We start from the raw sequence: 22572 nt of genomic DNA on the forward strand, positions 1-22572 counted from the left end.
GCTGGAGGTGTGCCTCTGTGGGTCTGTGTAAATCCAGAAAGTGAACAGGCAGCAGCTTCAGCTGCCCACAGTTAAAATGGATGCAGCCAGACTTAGTGGAGGGAGATTTCTGCAGCATATTTGGCAAGTACAAAATCACAGTATATATAAAATAATATGCAAAGTGGTCGGAGGGAAGCTTCAGAATGGCAAAGATGTTTTTATTGCAAATTATGTGAGCAGACTGCAGTTCCTCTTTAAGTGGTTAAGGGTTGATTCACACCACAATTTCTGCATTCCAGATGCATTTCTGCATGCACTTTTACATGCATTTTTTTTTAAGGTGGGTTTTTCACTTTTTTTTCTTCATCTCAGTTCAGGACATATATGTTCTGGTGCATTTACATGTGTTCTAGTGCATTCCAGTGCATTTTCTATGTTTTTTCCACATTCCAGATGCGTTCCATACAGTAAAAATGCTGTGTGTTCTACTTTTTTTTCACTGCACTGGTGTGAACTAAGGCCGCTGGAATACATGGATAACACTGTGCATGCATTTTTAATGCAGATTTAAAAAATGCACTGGACTGCATCAGATGCAGTCTTTAGGACAACTATAAATAATACATTTTATTTGCACTTACACTACTTGATAGATCTAAAAGAGATTGTACAATTTTCTGGCGGCACGGTGGTGTAGTGGGTAGCACTCTCACCTTGATAGTAGATCTAAAAGAGATTGTACAATTTAATGGTGGAACAGTGGTGTAGTGGGTAGCCCTCTCACCTAGCAGTAAAAGGGTTGCTGGTTCAAATCCCAACCACAACACTACCTACCTGGAGTTTGCATTTTCTCCACGTACTCCGGTTTCCTCCCACACTCCAAAAACAGGCTGGTAGGTTAATTGGCTTCTGCCCAAAATTGGCCCTAGTATAGGAATGTGAGTTGGGGACTTTGGATTGTTGGCTCCTTGAGGGTAGGGACCAATGTGAGTGTGCAATGTATGTGTGGAGCGCTGTGTAAATTCACGGCACTATATGGGTACCTTAAATACATAATAATATAATAGATGAGCATTTTAATGAGACACAATGTACAGGGATAGGGCAAATTGTAGACATGCACCCACACTCACTCAGGTTGGACTGGTGTCATTATTCAACCTTACTAACTATGTAACTACATACCTCCAAACTTTTTGAGATGGGAATGAGGGACACCTATCAGCAAAAGTATGCAGGCATAGGACACACCCCTTGCCACGCCCCCTTAAAGGAGAATTGTACAAAAAAAAACAAGATTGGTTAAACCTACAAGTGCTTTTTTACCACTACTAATCCTTTATACTGGCTTTTGGGATTCACAAATGCAGCAATTTAGAAATCAGATTAAAGGTTTAGTGCTGGAAACACTTTTTTAATAGATAAAATGTGCATTTTATATACATCTATATAGAACAGACCAAAGTGATGGACAAATCGGGAGGAATGAGGGACAGAGGGACATTGCTCCAAATCAGGGACAGTCCCTCAAAATCAGGGACAGTTGAGAGCTATGCCATTATGTTATACAGTGAATGGTTATGTTTGGTTTACCAAACACTGCCCCAACCGACGAGCATTTAATAATAATAATATTACAATAGACACGTCCAGTTATTCAGAATGAGTGTTTGAGAAGGATGTGTCAGAATGAGTACTCTATTAATGGCAATCAAAATGTCTAAATGATGACTGTTGAAATAAAAGTCGTGTTTTAAAACACTGATCATAAAGTACACTTTCTTGAAGAGGAGAGTCCATGCCCTGCAGTGACAGATGTCTGAGCCAGGCATAAGCCACACCCCTCTTACAGGTATGAATGTGCATACAAGTCCCTTTCTATCAGCTGCTCGATCAGGCTTGGTAAACACTCCCGAAATGCACTGAGGCACAAAGGAGTGGCTTCAAACTTCAATACCTGTGTGTCCGCAAAGTAAGTATTAACTCTTCCTTGCCTTCTATGAGTTGATCAGGTGAGCCTTCAGGTCATTTGCACAGTGCCATGTTGTCTTGGACGCACCATGAAGCTGCAAGTGATATGAAGTGTCATTTTCTAGCAGAGCAGGGTAAGTGTAATCTAAAAAAAAATTTCCTAGTTGGAGATTTTAAACAAATATCTGAAATCCACAGGCGACACTTCTTCAAAAACTGTTATCAGTGTCATTTAACTATGGATAGGTCATGCTTGCGCGTGCCCTTGTTTAAGAACACATGGGTGAATATCTACTAAATAAGTCTAGGTACTAGCTTATAAAAACAGGATTCAGGGATCACTGAGCTTCACTTTAAGTACTTATTAAAGAATTCAATCTTTTAAATGTTTAACTTAGGTCATGTGTACTGAATAGAGATGAAAGTCTATGCTTGGGCTTTTAGATGAAACCGTGCGTGACATGCTAACGTTACCTGCATCGTTTTCACTGAAATAGTTGTTTTGTCAGTTTTTGTGATTATTGAATCATTTTTGATCGGTTCTGCTGAAACAAGAAGAAGATTCATGTGTTTTTAGGCACTCTGAAGTAGATGTGTATTCTTTATTGAATATCAGCTAATCAGTCCACAGGTTCCAAGGTCTGCAGCAGATCCGGTTGAATCATGGGCAGTTGGTATAAGTGAACATTACTTGATCAGGTACTCCAGATTGTTTTTTTATTTTTTGTTTAGTAACATTAGAAAACACATGTTGACATCCCCTTCTAAATACCAGCTTGGCACACCAGGCATATAGTTCAAAATGTGTGGATCCCTGCAATGCTTTGCCAGCCCATATGCTCTTTAATACTCGGCATATGTTATGAATATAATTTTTTTTAACTCTCAGTCTTATGTGACCAATGCTATGCACTTTTGCAGCTTCAGAATGGGCATTATGGGCACTGGCAACTTACCTGCCTCCCATTTATGCAGGCTAGGATGAGGGACTTTTGGAATTCCAAATAAGCAGGTAAACTAAACATGCACATTTACCTGGAAATAAAAAATCTTAGCTCTACCTTAGTTGAGCTAGCCATACACTATGCAAATGTCACCATGCTGGTGGCTCTGTCAATTCCCCCCCATCTGACAGCCTTTGATTGAAACATAAGGTGTTTTACAGTTCCATAACAAGGCATTTAGTGTATAGTAATCACAAGCGGGAGTATGCTCAAGGAGTGCTCCTTAAACGTTCTTCCTAGGCTTCTGAAATGAACCTCTCAGATAGGGTGCTGCACTGGTGGAGTAAAATTCAGGACTGTTCCCCAAGAACCTTTCCCTGCTCTTATCCTACCTCCTCCTAACCAGTGTGTACCTCCCTATCTAGATACTCCCCATACTGTTTTCCAATAACCTTTCCCTGCTCTCATCCTATCTCCTCCTAACCAGTGTGTACCTCCCTGTCTAGATACTCCCCGTACTGTTCACCAAGAACCTTTCCCTGCTCTCATACTATCTCCTTCTAACCAGTGTGTACCTCCCTATCTAGATACTCCCCATACTGTTTTCCAATAACCTTTCCCTGCTCTCATCCTATCTCCTCCTAACCAGTGTGTACCTCCCTGTCTAGATACTCCCCGTACTGTTCACCAAGAACCTTTCCCTGCTCTCATACTATCTCCTTCTAACCAGTGTGTACCTCCCTATCTAGATACTCCCAAATGCTGTTTTCCAATAACCTTTCCCTGCTCTCATCCTATCTCCTCCTAACCAGTGAGTACCTCCTTATCTAGATACTCCCCATACTGCATGTGCAACACACTGACCCAACAGGGGCTGTATATAGCCTATCTGGGTCTAACATGGCTACCTCATTCGTAAGAGAAATCAGTATCCGTTCAGACAATATCCCCCCCAATATGGCTACCCTGGGCCCAGTACAGAGGACAAACCAGAGGTTGCCAGAGATAAACAGTGATCACATGATATCTTTGTTTACTTCTGGCCCTTTTCAGGAAGTCAGTGGGCAATCTACAGATCACCCCACTCTCAATGCACTTGGTCGAGTGATGTCACATACTTGCCAACTGTCCCAAATTTCCCATGACATTCCCGGGATTTAGACCCTTTTCCCAATTTAATCGTTTTCCCGGGAGATGTACCGGGAAATTCGTTTTTTTGCCGATTTTTGCCGCCGAGGTTCGCGCCGCTGGCCATTAGCGGTCCCTGGCCGCCATTTTCAAGAAGAACGTAGAAGTAGGTTGGCCAGATGGCTACAATAGAGATTGAGCTGCGGTGCCGCCCACCCCCCGGCCCTCTCCGCCCCGCTGCCACTCTCTGTGACCTGTTATGGAAAGGGGTGGGGGATGTGCGACACCGCAGCTCAATCTCTATTGTAACCATGCGGCTCGGCTTGACCAACTTTGGGGTTGTATAGCCTGGATGTCACAGAGGGGGGCTGTATAGTCTGGATGCCACGGGGGGGCAGTCTGGATGTCACGGGGGGGGGCCAGTCTGGATGTCACAGGGGGGCTGTATAGTCTGGATGTCACGGAGGGGGGCTGTATAGTCTGGATGTCACGGAGGGGGGCTGTATAGTCTGGATGTCAAAGGGGGGCCGTATAGTCTGGATGTCACAGAGGGGGGCCAGTCTGGATGTCACAGGGGGAGGCAGTCTGGATGTCACAGAGGGGGGCCAGTCTGGATGTCACAGGGGGAGGCAGTCTGGATGTCACGGGGGGGGCCAGTCTGGATGTCACGGGGGGCCGTATAGTCTGGATGTCACGGGGGGGCTGTATAGTCTGGATGTCACAGGGGGGGCCAGTCTGGATGTCACGGGGGGCATATAGTCTGGATGTCACAGAGGGGGGGCCAGTCTGGATGTCACAGGGGGGGCAGTCTGGATGTCACGGGGGGCAGTCTGGATGTCATGGGGGGGCCGTATAGTCTAGATGTCACGGGGGGCTGTATAGTCTGGATGTCACAGGGGGGGCAGTCTGGATGTCACAGGGGGGCCAGTCTGGATGTCACGGGGGGCAGTCTGGATGTCACGGGGGTGCTGTATAGTCTGGATGTCACAGAGGGGGGCTGTATAGTCTGGATGTCACGGGGGGCGTATAGTTTGGATGTCACAGGGGGGCTGTATAGTCTGGATGTCACAGGGGGGGCCAGTCTGGATGTCACGGGGGGCCGTATAGTCTGGATGTCATGGGGGGGCCAGTCTGGATGTCACGAGGGGGGCTGTATAGTCTGAATGTCACAGGGGGCACCAGATGTAAGGAGGACTGATGGGGACACAGATGTAAGGAGAACTGATGGGGACACAGATGTAAGGAGGACTGATGGGGACACAGATGTAAGGAGGACTGATGGGGACACCACGACATGTAAGGAGGACTGATGGGGACACAGATGTAAGGAGGACTGATGGGGACACCATGACATGTAAGGAGGACTTATGGAGACACAGATGTAAGGAGGACTGATGGGGACACAGATGTAAGGAGGACTCTGCTGCTGGGGACATAGATGTGAGGAAGGCTCCGCTGATGGGGCACCTGATGTAAGGAGGGGCTCTGCTGGGGACACCTGATGGCATCTGGTGGCAGGCAACGTGGCAGGTGACACGCTCAGGGCTCCCACTGATTCTGCATTATGGTGAGTTGAATGATTTATTTTTATATTACAATGTAATAATAGAAGTAATGCGCTTCAATCAACCTGACACCATAACAATCATGGCACCGGGATGATTGAAGCGCTAACACCTGGTGTTTGGAGTATCTTTATCTGCTGATTGTTAAACTCTAGAATACACATATTGCTATTGTGGTGTAGGATCTGGGGCTGCAGACCTTCCATCCCTGCCCCCCCCCCTTTCCCCCTTTTCCTCTCCATCCCTCATTCATCTCAGACTCTAACCACACCCCATTTGAGCCACGCCCATTTAAGCCACGTCTGCTTTTCCACGTAAACTACGCTAATTTTTCGGTGTGGCGCACATTTTTCATTTCAACTATGTCACGCCCACAAATGCATGCCCCGCCCCCTGATTATAATGTGACTCCGCCTACAGCCAAAAAAGTGTCCCTAAAAATATTTTCACAATGTTGGCAACTATGGTGTCATCACACTGCCACCCTTCTGTTGACTGAAGTTACCTGTCTTTATCTACCTGGTTCTAGGTTTTCTGTCAAAATATGTAAATGTGAAAAATTCTACATAATTTTACTTCATTTTAAATGAAATATCTATGACTCACAGTGTAAACTAAAACACCGTGGTCTACTTACTGTAAAAAGATTCAAAGATGCCATATCTTTTGCAACCCTCTTGACATAATTTTCCAAAAGGAGGGGATATTTGGATGCATGACAAATTAAAACATACTGTAAAACTATTTCTGCTATTTCTGTGAGGTAGACACAAAACACTTCCTGATTTCGAGGGGTCGGGGGGGGGGTATATATGTTTGTTACTATTTAAAAAAAAAAAGGGGGGGGGTTATATATGTATTTTTTTTCTCTCTCTCGCTTCCCTTATTTCTCTCTGTTGCCATGCAGTCCCCCTTGCACCTTTCGGTTCTTCCGCCAGCATGAGCCTAACACCACATAACCAAGACCACCGCAATACCAGGTAAGGACCAACTTTGGGTAAGTAAAAAGATGCGGGAAAAAGAGTGCGTTCTGTCCCGATGAGCGTACCTTCCTGTCTATTGCAGTCCCAGCCGCTCACACTCCCACTCTAGGAGGTCCAGAGGCCCTCTGGATTGTCAGGATTTTTCCAGGGCAGAAAGTGACTCCTTCAGTTCTGGCAGACCTCAGTACAAAGGGTGCAAATGTACACTTAAGAGAACGCACACAGCTTCTCCTCTGAGAGCTCAGCGCCCAAAAGGCAAATGTTGGTCATGTGGAGATGACCCTATGCCTGGAAAGCTACTTTGCAGCAACTGCTTCAGGCAGCTTGCTTGCCAGAGACCAGGAGTATGAGAGTCAGCAGGTGTCAACCTTGCTCAAGAAAGTAGTCCCCAACTCCCTGGCAGAATTTTCCGGTTGTCTGGTGCAATCAGGGACAGAAGCGAACAAACAGTGTGGGCCCTGCACTGGTCTAAACCAAGCCATTCAACCCTCTCTAACTAGAGGGGTACCAGGCACTTCAGGGGCGACTCCAGCCCAGCAGATTAGGCAGGCTGATTCCCCAGACCCAGTATTACAGCCAACCTTCCAGGCAGAGGGAGAAGATATTGCCTCCTCCTCGGCAGAGGATCCGGAAAGTTCAGGCATTGATTTTAAGCTAATACCACCATTCATTAAGGCAGTAAAAGCTGCACTGGAATGGGAGGATCCGTAACCTCCTCCAAAGGAGGAATTCTATTATCACACACCATACAATCTGATTTTAAATTGTGTGGAAATCGCTGCATAACACGCATTAGGTGCCTTTACCCTTTCAGGGCACCCCAAATGCAATGCGATTCTGCTGTGATTGTCATGTGGGAGAATGCACCTTTAAAAACATTGTGTGAAGCTGGTCGCCCCTAAATAGGAGCAGGGGCTTCTTTTTGCACACGTAGGGCAGCCAAGTGAATGGGACGTCTCCATGTGAGTTGCAACATTGCGTACAAATCGCTCTTTTTTGAAAATCGCATAGCAGGAACACTTGTTCCCTATGTGATGATATCAAATGCCTCTGAAAAGTGACCTAAGCACAGATCGCTTTTCAGCGCAATACCAGAGCCTGCTGCAAGTGTGAACAACCTTTGGGTTCCATAGGAACCTAAAGAAACAGGTAGCTACCTTTTCTCTTATGACAAAAATAAGAGGCCTGTTTCAGGAAGAATGGGAAAAGGGGGAGAGAAAATCCTCCTCAACCAATAGGTTGCAGGAGTTGTGTCCACTAACGGAGGAGGATGCGACTCCTTTATCTAACCCACCAACAGTGGATGCGGCAGTCACCAGACTGGTCAAGAATGTGACACTTCCTATGGAAGACTCTTCCTCCTTTCACGATATCCTTGATTGATGCATTGACATGGACTTAAGAAAGTTTCACCTTGCGACAGGTGGTGCTTGTAAACCCGCCTTTGTTTTAACATCTGTAGCAAGTGCTATGCGAGTGTGGGTGCAGAACTTGGAGTATGCGATCAAAAACCAGCTGCCAAAAGAAGAAAATCATCAAATCTCTTGATGAGATAAAACTCTCGGCGGACTTCGCTGGTGAGGCAGCTATAGTCATTATTCGATGGTCCTCCAGAGCCATGCTCAGCTCAGTCACAGCCAAAAGAGCGCTGTGGCTAAAACCCTGGGCGGCTGACCCATCCTCAAACAGAATTGCTGTAAACTGCCTTTTGATGGGAAGGCGCTGTTTGGCCAAAAACCTGGAGACTGCCATCTCCAGGGTTACAGGAGGAAAATCAGGTCTTCTTCCCCAAGATCGAAGGTCCAGATGCCAGAGGGGGCAGCCATCCAGAGGAGCGTCAAACAGGTATTGGGATTTCGGAGGCTTTCGCCCATCCAAGACGACGTTGGAGGGGTACACAGTCAACCTTCGTACGATCGCATAGAGCTAAGACCTCTGCGGCTCCCTCAGATACCCAGAAGTCCTTTTAACGCCAGACCCGCCCAGGAGGCAGCTGGAGCCAGGTGGCTCAAAGTGACCCAGTTCCAGCAAGACCACTGCCAAAAAATGGCGGATTCAGTCCACAGTGGCGCAAGGCCATTATTGGCTGTTCAAACGGAAACCTCCAGAACTACCTCAAGAGGCTGAATCAATTTATCCGGATAGACTCAAGATGGAGTCTCTCCATACCATAATCCAGTTTATTCAACCAGGAGACTGGAGGATTTCAGTGGACTTGCAATATGCCTACCAGCATGTCCCGATCCTTCAGTCATACCAGCAGTTCCTCAGATTTGCATTGAGGAACCGGCATTACTAGAGCCAGCTGGAGCCTACACAGAATATCGTCTAACTAGGGGCCCAATTCAGTACTCAGGTGACCACAGTTTCTTTGCCACCTCAGAAACTCCCCAAAATCAGGGAGAAGTTGCAACAGGCTTTGGCTGCACCAGTAATGTCAGCATCCCAGTGCATGAGTTTTTTCGGGACGATGGCTTCATGTATTCCGACGATCCCCTGGGTTTACTGGAAACTCAGAGATTTCCAACAAGGCTTCCTGATGCAGTGGAAGAGTTTGTCTAGCCCAGCCAATCAGGATCACCAGCCGAAAGCGCCAGAGTCTCTGGTGGTAGATGAAACAAACGCTAAACGGCATCGTCCATTAGGGCCTCAGCCATGGATTATTGTTACCACAGATGCCAGCGCAGCAGGGTGGGGTGCCACCTGCAAACAACTCAAGATCCAGGGCAGAGGAGAATTTCCCACTCAGGGTCTAGTTTCCAATATTCTGGAACTTCCCTCCAATTTCTTTAATCCTGAAATTCCTGAGGAGGTTGTTGACAGAGAATTTGACAATCATCACAGTATTTCCTTACTGGCCTCACAGACCATGGGTCTCTCTGGCAATGGATTTCAGCGTGTGACCACCGATCACTCTGCAGGTGACTCCTCATCTCCTGTCTGAAGGAGATACCCTACATCCGCAACCATCACGACTGGCCTTAGCGGCCTGGAGATTGTAAGGCAGGGGTTACAAGAGTTAGGATGTTCCCCAGAGGGCATTAGAACTTTACAGAGTTCCAGAAAGGAGTCAACCAATGCCATCTACTCCAGAATATGGAATAGGTTCACGAGCTTTGCAGCTGGACGTCAGTTTGACCCTAGTGACCCAAATGTATCTCAAATCCTATTTTTCCTGAAATCCGGATTGAATTTGGGGCTCAACTTAAGTTCACTTAATGTGAGAATTTCAGCCATCTTGGCTTTTACCCAAAAGAAATGGGCAGCAAACCTGCTGGTGGAGCACTTCATGAGAGCGGTACTTAGACTCCCTCCCAAGAGAAATAGGTTCCCTCAATGGGACCTGGCAGTAGTCCTCAATTTTCTAGCAAACCCTCCTCGTACTCTGACAGAAGACTGTTCATTATGGGATATCACCTCCTATTAGCCATAACTTCAGGGGGAAGGGTGTCGGAACTCCAAGAAAGGGGGGCAGCAGAACCTTATTCCATGTTCTTCTCAGACAGGGTTGTGCTGAGACCATTGAATCATTTTGTCCCAAAAGTGGCATCGATATTTAATCTCTCCAGTGAGTGGGTGCTTCCAGCCTTCCCAGTGGAATCAGATGCTGATCTGCACGAGTTGGACATTCCAAGAGTCTTCAAAGCCTATCTCCAGACTACTTCTACATTCAGACGTTCTGACAGACTTTTTCATCATCATGAAAATTTAAAAGGAAAGAGGCCTGGATAGGAACCATCTCGGCCTGGATAGTAAAAACTATTCACTGGGCATATAGAGCGGCTGGGAAGGATCCTCCAGAGGTGGTTAGAGCTCACTTAACCAGGGCGATGTCTTCTTCTTGGACGGCAGGATTGTCTCTGGAGACAGTCTGCAAAGAGAATGGCTGGTCATTAGGGGTGGGCCGAATGGACCCATGTTCGGTTCGCACCAGAACTTTCGAACACTGCAAAAGTTTGGACCCGAATATCGAACCCCATTAAAGTCAATGAGACCCGAACGTCAAAAATCAAAAGTGCCCATTTTGAAGGCTTATATGCAAGTAATTGGGCATACAATGGTTATAGGGGCCCGGGTCTTGCCCTGTGGGACATGTATCAATAAAAATAAGTTTATGAAAAATGTCATTTTTAAATGAGCAGTGATTTTTTGATTTTTAAAGTGAATGGATATAAATGAAAAATTCCTCACAATATAGTGCCGCGGGGGGGTCCCCTTAGTCTACCTGTAAAGTGGCAAATCTGTGCCATGTCTAGCCACTTCCCGACAGGAGGGCGTACATGGACGTGCTCTTGTTTCAGTGGTTATACCGGGATGATGCCTGCACCTACAGGCATCGACCCAGTATTGTTCCCTTCAGCTGGCGATTCTCTTCACTGTAAGAACATAAGAACAATCATAGCGGCAGTTCAGCTGCTTGATTATTCTTACAGGCAGTGGGAGGGGACACCCCCCCTCCCGCCGCACTCCGGTGCTTCTCCTGACTCACTGGTGCGATCGGTAAGCTGGAGAAGGAATCCACTAGCTGCGGAAGTTGACCATAGAGATTTCCGGGAAACAGATGGTCCCCAATCATCTCTATGATTCTTGGAGGTCCAGTCGCGATGCCCGGCTTGGAAGTTGTAAATACTGCCATATACTCAGCTGGAAAGCTGAAATCTTCTTTTTTTTTATGATCTTGGTCTTTCCTGCCTGGAGGAGAGATGTGCGTGGGGAAAAAAAGCTGAAGTGACCTGAGCCTGTCGTCGTGCCGTACTCGCAGAGGTACTCGTTGACGGCCCTCTGCTGCATGTATAGCCGCTGCAGCATTGACAAAGTCAAGTTCCACCTGGTGGGCATGTCACAAATCAGGCGGTTTACAGGCAGGTGGAATTCCCGCTGAATTTCAGCCAACCGAGCACTGGCTGTGTATGACCGTCTGAAATGGATACAGACTCTTCCACCATTCCTGGCTCCAGCTGGCGTGATGTGAACCACCTCTGGGCCTGTCCCTGCAGAGCTGCAAGAATCTCTGCTTCGGTGTGGTTCCTGTCTCCTAAACAGGCCAGCTGAAGCACTGCATGGCACCTTTTAGCCTGACTCATGGAATAGCCCTTTGAACGCTTAGGGGGTAGCTGATGTTCATAGGACAATTCTGCAGAGGAGGGCATGGAGGTGGCAGAGGAGGAGGGGGTAGAGCTCACAGGTCTGGTATCACCACGAGCTGTATGGAGACGTGGGGCACAACAAACTGCAGCACCGATCCCTGTCCTGCATCCTTTCAAGTTGCAAGCAGCGTTACCCAGTGTTCTGTGAATTAAATATATCGTTCCTGCCCATGCTTGCTGGACCACATGTCAACAGTAAGGTGGATTTTACGGCTGACTGCCTTACTCAATGATGCCAGAACATTCCCTTCCACGTGATGGTAGAGAGATGGAACGGCCTTACCTGAAAAGTAGTAGCGACTGGGAACCTGCCATTGTGGAACAGCACATTGTGCAAATTCACGGAAGGGAGCAGAATCCACCAGGCTGAAAGGCAGAAGTTGGAGAGCCAACAGCTTTGACAAGCTTGCATTTAGACACTGGGCATGTGGGTGGCAGGGACAGTATTTTTTTTTCCGCTGCAGCAGATGGGGCAGAGAAATTTGACAGCTACAGTCCACAGCTGGTGGTGTGCTGCTGGCAGATGTGCTGCTAGGACCTGGGACACCCTGTGCTATACCATCATCCCTGTCAGTGGAGGCTGCTGAGAGGTATAGCAGGGGCAGACTGAAGTGGATAAGGAGGAGGGACAGATTTGTGCCCCTTCTGTGTGGCTTTTAGGTGCTCTTGTCAATGGGCTGAGTGGTTGGACGTTAAATGCCTTGTTAAGCATGTGGTACCCAAATGGTTGGTGTTTTTGCCACGTTTTATGTGCCTGAGACACAGTCTGAAGATAGCAACAGTGCAATCTGCTGCAGATGTGCTGAAAAAGGCCCAGACAGCTGAGCTTTGGGGAGTGGGCCGGGAGATAACAGCTGCAGAATGTGATGGAATAGGGTGGCTGCACTCTACTCTTTCTTGATGTCGGCCTCCTTGGGGCTGTGCTGCCTCACCTTCAGTTTCCTTCTCTGCTCTATCTTGCACCCAAGTCGCATCAGTGATCTCATCATCATTATCATCATTGTGGAACATGAATGCCAATTTGTCAACCAGTGTTCCTCCCTCTCTCCAGGCTCATTTTCCTGTCATCCTCAACCTCAGAACCAACATCTGAATCCAGTAATGGCTGGGCATCATCAAGGAGCAAGTGGCTGATGCTGTGGTCAAATAACTCAGCTGACTCCTCAATGGCTGATGTTGGGGCTATGGCAGGAATAGATGTGGACAAGGGGGCAGGTTTATCCACTCTGGCAACTGCAGGGGACTGCACACTTGTCTCTGCTTGCATGACAGAGGATGAGGAGGATGAGGAAGGTTTAGTAAGCCAGTCCACCACCTCCTCTGCATGCTGTGGCTGGATAGCATGGGAAAACTCACTAAACAGAGGAAATGATGCCCAGCCTGAGGACTGACCACCACGTCCACCTTTGCCTGTGGACACATTTGTTGCTGGCCCCCTTACAGTGCCAAGGGAGCGTCTGCCTCTTCTTGTTGTCCTCCCAGACTCTGTTGGGAGGGAGGGAGCGCTGCTTATAATCAAATGTAAAGAAGAAGTTGAAATCTGTACGTAGATGCACTTTAATCAACGTAAAGAGGTGTTTTGTGCACTTTCATTTGAGTACTCACACTACACAAACACACTCCACGGATACACTATAATATACTGCAATATAATGCGCCAAACATACAGTAGCGTACAGAACCATATGGCGTGAAACTGGCAGTAGCGCACACAGAACTATATGGCGTGAAGCTAGTAGTAACGCACACAGAACTATATGGTGTTAAACTGGCAGTAATGCACACAGAACTATATGGCGTTAAACTGGCAGTAACGCACACAGAACTATATGGCATTAAACTGGCAGTAGCGCACACAGAACTATATGGTATTAAACTGGCAGTAACGCACACAGAATTATATGGCGTTAAACTGGCAGTAACGCACACAGAACTATATGGTGTTAAACTGGCAGTAATGCACACAGAACTATATGGCGTTAAACTGGCAGTAACGCACACAGAACTATATGGCATTAAACTGGCAGTAGCGCACACAGAACTATATGGTATTAAACTGGCAGTAACGCACACAGAATTATATGGCGTTAAACTGGCAGTAACGCACACAGAACTATATGTCGTTAAACTGGCAGTAACGCACACAGAACTATATGGCTTTAAACTGGCAGTAACGCACACAGAACTATATGGCGTTAAACTGGCAGTAACACACACAGAAGTAGATGGCATTAAACCGGCAGTAACGCACACACAGAAGTAGATGGCTTTAAACTGGCAGTAACGCAGACAGAAGTAGATGGCGTTAAACTGGCAGTAACGCACACAGAAGTAAATGGCGTTAAATTGGCAGTAACGCAATCAGACAGTGTACACTATGCAAAGCTGAATGATGGTCCTCCTCACTACCTTCACACTATCCCTAGACTGACACTAAACTAATATTCTACACTGACAATTGAAGCAAAATAGCACACTAACTAACTAACTAATAGCTCTGAACAGAGCCCTGTTCTATCTCTCTATACGCCTAAATCACACTGAAAATGGCTGCCATTGAAAGAATACTTTTATACTGTGGGGCGGGAATGAGCCATGATTGGATAAAGTCATGATGACAGTATCCAATCATGACTCTGACAGTGCTCTGTGCCCTGATTGGCTGCAGCTTTCACTGCTTCAGCCAATCAGGGCTTGCAATGCACTGTTCAGCACCGCAATGCATTGTGGTTGGTTCGGGGTGCCGAACAAACGGTCGAACGACCCGTTTGTTCAGATGTTGGCCGAACGACCGATCAACGACCAGTAGGGATGAGCCATTCGCCCATCCCTACTGGTCATCACATTATATGTTCTTAAAACACTACAGGGTGGATCCAGCAGCTCTTACTACAGTAGAGTTTGGGAGGAAAACCACCCAGGCTGTTATGCCTATTGTCAAATAAAGACTAAGTTTGTAGTATTACACCCTCCCTCGCAAAAGCTCATTATGTATCATATGTATGCTGCCATGTTGGTGTCAGGAAAATGGAAAATTGTACCAAATACTTACTGTAATTTTCCTTTCCTGATGCAAATACATGCCAGCATACGAACCCTCCCTCTGATCTTTGTGCTTTATATGGAGAATGGGGGAGGTAGCTCTCAGTCAGACTTTTATAGAGCTAAACAGGTCCTGTGGGTAGATATAGGGGCAGAGCTATATCATATGTATGCTGCCATGTATTGGCATCAGGAATGGAAAATTATGGTAAGTATTTGATACAATTTTCCATTATTTAGAGCTTTTACTGGAACAAGAATAGAGGGAAATCTTTCAGAAATCTTTCAGTAGAAACTCTTTTCCAATACAATTGTCTAAGAGGGGATTTTCTATGCTTTGGTGAGATTTCCTCTCACCCAGGACAGGAAATGAATGGAAAACTTGTTTTTAGACACAGATGGCAAAAACAAAAAAAAATTACATGGGTTTTTAACCATTCTATACTCTGCCCAAAATGAAAAAAATACTTTTAGACAAAAAAGTTCTATGTGTAGCTTCTTAACAATGCCACATATGCAGAATGTCCCTATTGTAACATCATGCTAACAGCTAAATATACTGTATGGTTCCAGTATAACTTGTACTGGTTTACCTGTCTAGGAATTTGTTAAATTTGGCAAGCCATTCTAGTAATACACACACCTCTGATGGTCAGTAAGGTGATGGTGCTACTTGTGGGTTTGGTATAGCTGCTTTCAGGTAGGCAGGCCCCTGTTCACTGGACAGAAATGATGATTCATTTTTGCTGTCCAGAGAGCAGGCTGGAGTTGAAGAGGTGACAAGGGAAGCTGAATTGCCAAACCTGGAAATTTCACTGGTCTAACTTTGCACCGTGCAAGACGTAGACAAATGGTTAACTTGACATAATTGCAAATCCTTTGGCAGATAAAACAGCGAACATATTTCATTAGCATACGTAAAGTATGCATTACATAAAACAGAAACTACAAACAGCACTTGTTGACTCCAGTGTGGACAATTGTGTAGCTTTCATCAGCTCAGAAAATTTAAGACAGGGTGTGAAAATGGTAAGAAGAAATGTAAACACCAGTATGTGTATATAATTCAAGGCAGTTCCTTTTGTCATGAGCTTTCTACAACGCTTGGCAAAGTAATTGCAGCATTATGTATCTCCTTGATTTGTGCTTTAAATTGCTGTTTTAAATTGTCTATTTCTAAATTATTATTATTATTATACAGGATTTATATAGCGCCAACAGTTTGCGCAGTGCTTTACAACATGAGGGCAGACAGTACAGTTACAATACAGGAGGGATCAGAGGGCCCTAAATGCGTTGTTTTCATTCTCAAAGTCTTTGCTTTTGGTTTTCATTTTACTCTTTTTCCTGTACTGCGTCACAAGACACAGACTTATGTAAAGTGAGGTGGCTTTCCCCAGGGAAAGTACAGTACTACTGCAGAGAGATGTGTATACATATAAATCCACTTCCTAATCAAGCCTTGGGTATTGCCCAAGTATCGGCTGTATGCCATATACCCAATACCCCCTTACTTATTTAAATAAATCAGACCAGACATACTTCTTGGGTTTAAATGGCCATAGCAGTTCTTTTATTACAATAACCAACCATGAAAATAACTTTTTACATAATATAACCGTTAATAAACAGAAAAACATACCCTAACCTCTCAGACTGAATGTAACTGCCTGTTTCTATGTCTAAGGATTTTTGAAGGCACCCTTCACTGACCAAATTGTACACACGCTGCGCTTATCAAAATAAAAAATAAGAAATTTCCACTAAAATATTAATAAAGTGATATTGTGCTTAACATATACAAAATCTATTAATCACCCCCTGATGAAGATACGAAATACTCCTAGTATCGAACACGCATAGGGGAAGGGGACAGGACGGAACGTTATACATACAACCTGTTGGGACAGATTAGCACGCCACCCCATACCGGCCGCTGTTGCCCGTTCGTCTCTGCTGTTTTAGTGTGGCGCCCTTAAGCGCCTTGTTACTGTGAGTACCCATTGAGGGATTTGTTTATGATTTTAATAAATTTAGTACATACTGCACCATGAAGTCCTTTTTATGTTGATATATTGAGGTACAGACGGGACTGCTGTGAGGAACAGAGGCACCAGTGCAAATCTATCCAGGACCCTGCATATAACATCGAACCCAGAGAGGTTCTAAGGCGCACTCTGACCCAGTAGTGTATTTAGGTTTTGTACTGCCCTAGGCCTGACTAAACTCGTACACCCCCTAATTTAAATATGACCCACCCCTTCCTGTCAAGGTCACACCCCTTGCTGTTTAAGACCCGCCGTGAAATTTTCTAATGGGGACACAAGTACTAAGGGCCTGCGGGGGAGGGGGGGCAATGGATTCCCTTAATTTGCATAGATTTCCTCTCACTTCCTGTTTGGCTATGGGGCAGGAAGTGAAGGGAAATCTCTGCAATGGGACAGGGGTGGTAAAAAAATAAACTTATTCTATCCAAAATGAAAAAAAAAAGTGTCGCCTATAGTTCTACTTTAAGCACAAATTTCTGATAATTTTATGGAGAGGACTAAGAAGATATAATCATGTCAATGGTGCAGCAGAAAACATATAGCACAGTGAGGAAGGTTTGTGGTCCAAGATGAGAGGACAGTCAAAATTAGAAGTGGTACCCCCCCAGTTGCAGAATGCAAGGCGCCCCTATACCGGAAGCAGTGAGGCAGCTTTATAGGGGCGCTAGACTAATTTGCAGCCCCCTAAGACTGGTGCTACACTAACAATGTAGCACAAGCCGGCGGGACTCTTTCCATGCTGCCCCCCTGCAAAGTGCTGCCCTAGGCCTGGGCCTTGTTGGCCTAGGCCAGGATACAGCGTTGCTCTGACCAAGCTTATTTGCAAGGTCGCACGCCCTAAGGTGAGGTGCTATCACCTGGGGGGGAGCACTTGTATGAGCGCACAGCACTTTAGTTTGTGTTCACCATAACACATGAATGGATTGTGGAAGATCTGTGGACTGTTAATTTGATCATTGCACAGCAACACAGCACTGAATTGCATAGAATCACATGGATGCAACACCAAATCGCATGGATGCGGTTTTTTGTATTTTTTTAACTTTTTATTGTTTGAACATTGCACTAACACCATATTGCATAGATGCAGCACTGAAATGCATGGATGCAACACTAAATCGGACTGTTAATTTAATCATTGCACAGCAGCACAGCACTGAATTGCATAGAATCACATGGATGTAGCACCAAATCGCATGGATGCGTTTTTTGTATTTTTTAACTTTTTATTGTTCGACCATTGCACTAACACCATATTGCATAGATGCAGTACTGATATGCTTGGATTCAACACTAAATCGCATGGATGTTTGTGTTGAATTATCTATTAATGTTTGAAAATTGCACAAGCTTTGTGGAATATTTGCAATACACAGGCTTATTGGAGCACTTTTACCTATTTACTCATTCATTGAAATTTATTGCACATTAACGTATAGTATTAATAGATTTTGTATATGTTAAGCACAATATCACTTTATTAATATTTTAGTGGAAATTTCTTATTTTTTATTTTGATAAGCGCAGCGTGTGTACAATTTGGTTTAACTATTTTGCATGGTTATGAGACATGCGTAACGTTAGCAGCTGATCATTTACAAAGATATGCTATTTTGGAGACCAGATTTGGTCAATTACCTGGAGGCTCACAGGACTACAAATTACCCTTCACTGACCAACTAGCTGTATCTGGTACCACCTTGCCTTTTCACGGCCCCCAGCCGGAACTTACACCGGCTCAGGGACAATTGTTTGGCAACTTCTCCAGCCGATACAGCCAACTGCCCCAACACGTATTGCTTACGCTCTTATTAGGGCAGTAACACCCATACCAGAGATGGGCCGACCCATTGTTCACCAAAGAACATAACCATTCCCGCCTTCAAAAACCCTACGACCTCTGCCTGCTGCTACGACATCCCTCAATCTCCATCCACCAATCAACACTAACAGAAATAAATAAAACAACCTATTGCCTATAATCAACAAAGGGAATGGAGGGCAGGAGAATCCTTTCCGGCGCTGTCCCCTGGTCTATCTGAAGCTTGGAGGGTTGCCTCCCACCAAGAAACCCTTAGGACCCCACTTTCTCCAATGAGATAAGACCTCTAATTCCCCTCCCATTAACCTAACAATAAATGAACCCCTACCTGACTTTAGCCTCTCTAGACAAACCCCATCATGTGGGCCCTCCGCTTATGCTGTGGCTGAGCTCCTGGCCTGTACTTACCTTATGCTATTTTAGCTAATCATCCCAGCTCTGTGCACATATGTAACTGTCCCAGCAAAATCTTGTCTTTTTTTTAAAGAATACAAACTTCCACGTACAGCATACCTTACAGTGATTTTCCAATATGTAACTAGGTCAGCATAAAAACTGCACAACTGCAGTATTATCGAAGTATTATCACATTCTAAAAAGTAAACTGACCATTATGCTAGAATGTCATACAACAGAAAGGAAAAAAAAAAAAGAATTAAAAGAAAAATGGGAATTGTCACAAGACCCAGTCACCAGCACGCTCCTCTAGCATCCAATAAAGGGCACTCAAGACAGAATTAAAACTATGATTTAAGAAGGTTACTATCCCAGAGGAAGAGTCTTTGAGACTAGGGTGGGCATCATAGGAGTTACAAGCCCCATACCTCTTAAATTCTCCAGGGATACCCCTGTGAGCGTATGTTATATTGCTATATAGTGTACGCAGCGTGTTGTTGAGCTGAAGCTTCCATTTAGCCACCGAGAGTGGGTTTGGAGATGTCCAGCACATAAGAATTAGCTTGTGAGCCTATAATAATGCTCTAACAATTGCTTCATGTATATAAGTTTTGTACGTAAGATGTTCAGTGCATCCTAAAATGTAAAAAGGGGGTCCCTAAAATGTTAATTTGGATCACTCTATTGACCATGTTGACAAATGTTTCCCAGTAATGTACCAGCTTCATACAGTTCCATAGTATGTGCAGGAGGTCACTATAGTCTCTCATGCATCTAGTACAAACAGGATCTTGTCTTTTCCCACAATCATTTAGGCGTATAGTGTGCGCTCATAATGGTATGGTTTTTCAAAAACAGCTCTCTAAATATCATATTAACTGTGAAAAGTTTAACCACTTGCAGACCGCTCTATAGAAGAATGACGGCTACAGCATGGCCGGCTAGTTCTGGGACGCCGTCATATGACAGCGCCCCATTCTTACGCGCATCCCTGCGGCGCGTATCTTGAAGTGTCTGCGATTGCTGGGTTCACGGAACCCAGCACATCACGGATCAGGATAAAGGACCAATCACAGCGGCCCTTTACCACATGATCGCACTGTCCAATGACGGAGCGATCACTTGTCAACAAACCGGGATCATGCCCGGTTCAACTCGCGCTGCTGCAGTGTTTCTCTCTCCTCTCCTCACACGCTGTATTGGTGTGAGGAGAGGTGAGAGAAACACTGCAGCAGCGTGAGGTGGCATGATCCCGAGTGCCATCAGTGCCATTACAGTGCCATCAGTGCTACTACACTGTCCATCAGTGCCACTACAATGCCATCAGAGTCCCTACAGTGTCCACCAGTGCCATTACAGTGCCATCAGTGCCAATACAGTGTCCATAAGTGCCATTACAGTGCTATCAGTGCCATTATAGTGTCATCAGTGTCCCTACATTGCCCAGCAGTGCCATTACAGTGTCCCTACAGTATCAATCAGTGCCATTACAGTGCCATCAGTGCCACTACAGTGTCCATCAGTGCCACTAGTGCCATTACAGTGCCATCAGTGTCCATCAGTTCCATTAGTGTCAATACAGTGTCCATCAATGCCATTACAGTGCTATCGGTGCCATTACAGTGCCATCAGTGTCCCAACAGTGCCCAGCAGTGCCATTACAAGGTCATCAGTGTCCTACAGTGTTCATCAGTGCCATTACAGTGCCATTAGAGCCAATACAGTGTCAATCAGTGCTATTACAGTACTACCAGTGCCATTATAGTGCTATCAGTGTCTCTACAGTGCCCATCAGTGCCATTACAGTGTCATCAGTGTCCCTACAGTGTCCATCAGTGATATCAGTGCCAATACAATATAGTGCCATCAGTGTCCTTACAGTACCCAGCAGTGCCATTACAGTTCCAATGCAGTGTACATCAGTGCCATTACAAAGCCATCAGTGTCACTACAGTTTCCATCAATGTCACTACAGTGTCCATCAGTGTCACTACAGTGTCCATCAGTGCCACTACAGTGTCATCAGTGTAATTGAAGTGTCCATCAGTAGCATTAATGTGCCATCAGTGCCCCTACAGTGTCCATCAGTGCCATCATTGTCATTAAAGTGCCATTGGTGCCACTACAGTGTTCATCAGTGCCACTACAGTGTCCATCAGTGCCATTTCAGTGCCACTACAGTGTCCATCAGTACCACTACAGTGCTCATCATTGCCACTACAGTGCCCATCAGTACCACTACAGTGCTCATCAGTGCCCTACAATGCCACTACAGTGCTCATCAGTACCCTACAGAGCCATTACAGTGGTCATAAGTGGCCTACAGTGTCACTACATCGCTAATCAGTGCCCTACAGTGCCCATCAATGAGTGCTTATCAGTGCCATCAGTGCCCTACATTGCACATCAGTGCCACCAGTGAGTGCTCATCGGTGCCACTACAGTGCTCATAAATGCCACTACAGTGCCATATTATATTAGTGCTCATCAGTGCCCTATTAGTGCTCATCAGTGCCCATCAGTGAGTGCTCATCAGTGCCGTAAAAATGTGTAAAAAATACGTTAAAAAAATGCGTTTTCATTTTTTTTTCCCACATTTTCAAAAAACTTGTGGAAAAAATTACATATTCAAAAGACTTGTTATGCCTCATAGAATGTACAACAGGGTGTTTCCTTTTCAAAATAGGCTCATTTTGTGAGCCTTTCCATTGTCCTGGTGCTCCGGGCCCTTCAAAAGTGTGAAAGGTAGTCAGGAAATTAGACATGTAATTTATGTACCTAGAATACCTGATGGTGCTCCCTGCATGTTGGGCCTCTCTATGTGGCCAGGCTGTAAAGTCTCACACATGTGGTATCGCCATACTCAGGAGGAGTAGCAGAATCTGTTTTGTGGTTTAGTTGCAAGTATGCATATGCAATGTGAGAGAAATAACATGTTAATATGACAATGTTGTGGAAAAAAAATATCCTCATTTTGCAAACAATTGTGGGAAAAAAATTAACACTTCAAAAAACTCACCATGCCTTTAACTAAATACGTTGGAATGTCTACTTTGCAAAAAGGGGTCATTTGGAGGGTATTTGTACAGTCCTGGCTTGTTAGTGTCTCAAGAAATAAAATCGGCCATCAGTACATTAGGAGTGATCAATTTTCAAATGATTGACACCATAGCCTGCAGACTTTATAACCAAAGACCAAAACATATATACAGTCGTATGCAAATGCTTAGGAACCCCTGACAATTTCCATGATTGTCTTTTATAAATATTTGGGTGTTTGGATCAGCAATTTCATTTCGATCTATCAAATAACTGAAGGACACAGTAATATTTCAGTAGTGAAATAAGGTTTATTGGATTAACAGAAAATGCGCAATATGCATCAAAACAAAATTAGACAGGTGCATAAATTTGGGCACCCCAACAGAAAAATCCCATCAATATTTAGTAGAGCCTCCTTTAGCAGAAATAACAGCCTCTAGACGCTTCCTATAGCCTGTAATGAGTGTATGGATTCTTGATGAATGTATTTTGGGCCATTTCT

At 45.1% G+C, this 22572-nt stretch overlaps 1 protein-coding gene across 2 annotated transcripts in view; it reads left to right on the forward strand.

Annotated features, from left to right (window-relative positions):
- The first annotated feature begins 1818 nt into the window (after window positions 1–1818).
- The window catches only part of RASSF6 (Ras association domain family member 6), a 91115-nt gene continuing 70361 nt past the window's right edge, over window positions 1819–22572 (forward strand). The window contains exon 1 of one of the 2 annotated variants that reach the window (XM_073600375.1): window positions 1819–1954. The gene's annotated coding sequence lies outside the window, so the exon portion shown is untranslated. Of the gene's footprint in view, window positions 2088–22572 lie in introns of both variants that reach the window. The other variant, XM_073600365.1, reaches the window with a different exon arrangement.

Source organism: Aquarana catesbeiana, linkage group LG01, assembly GCF_042186555.1.
Source record: "Aquarana catesbeiana isolate 2022-GZ linkage group LG01, ASM4218655v1, whole genome shotgun sequence".
NCBI lineage: Eukaryota > Metazoa > Chordata > Amphibia > Anura > Ranidae > Aquarana > Aquarana catesbeiana.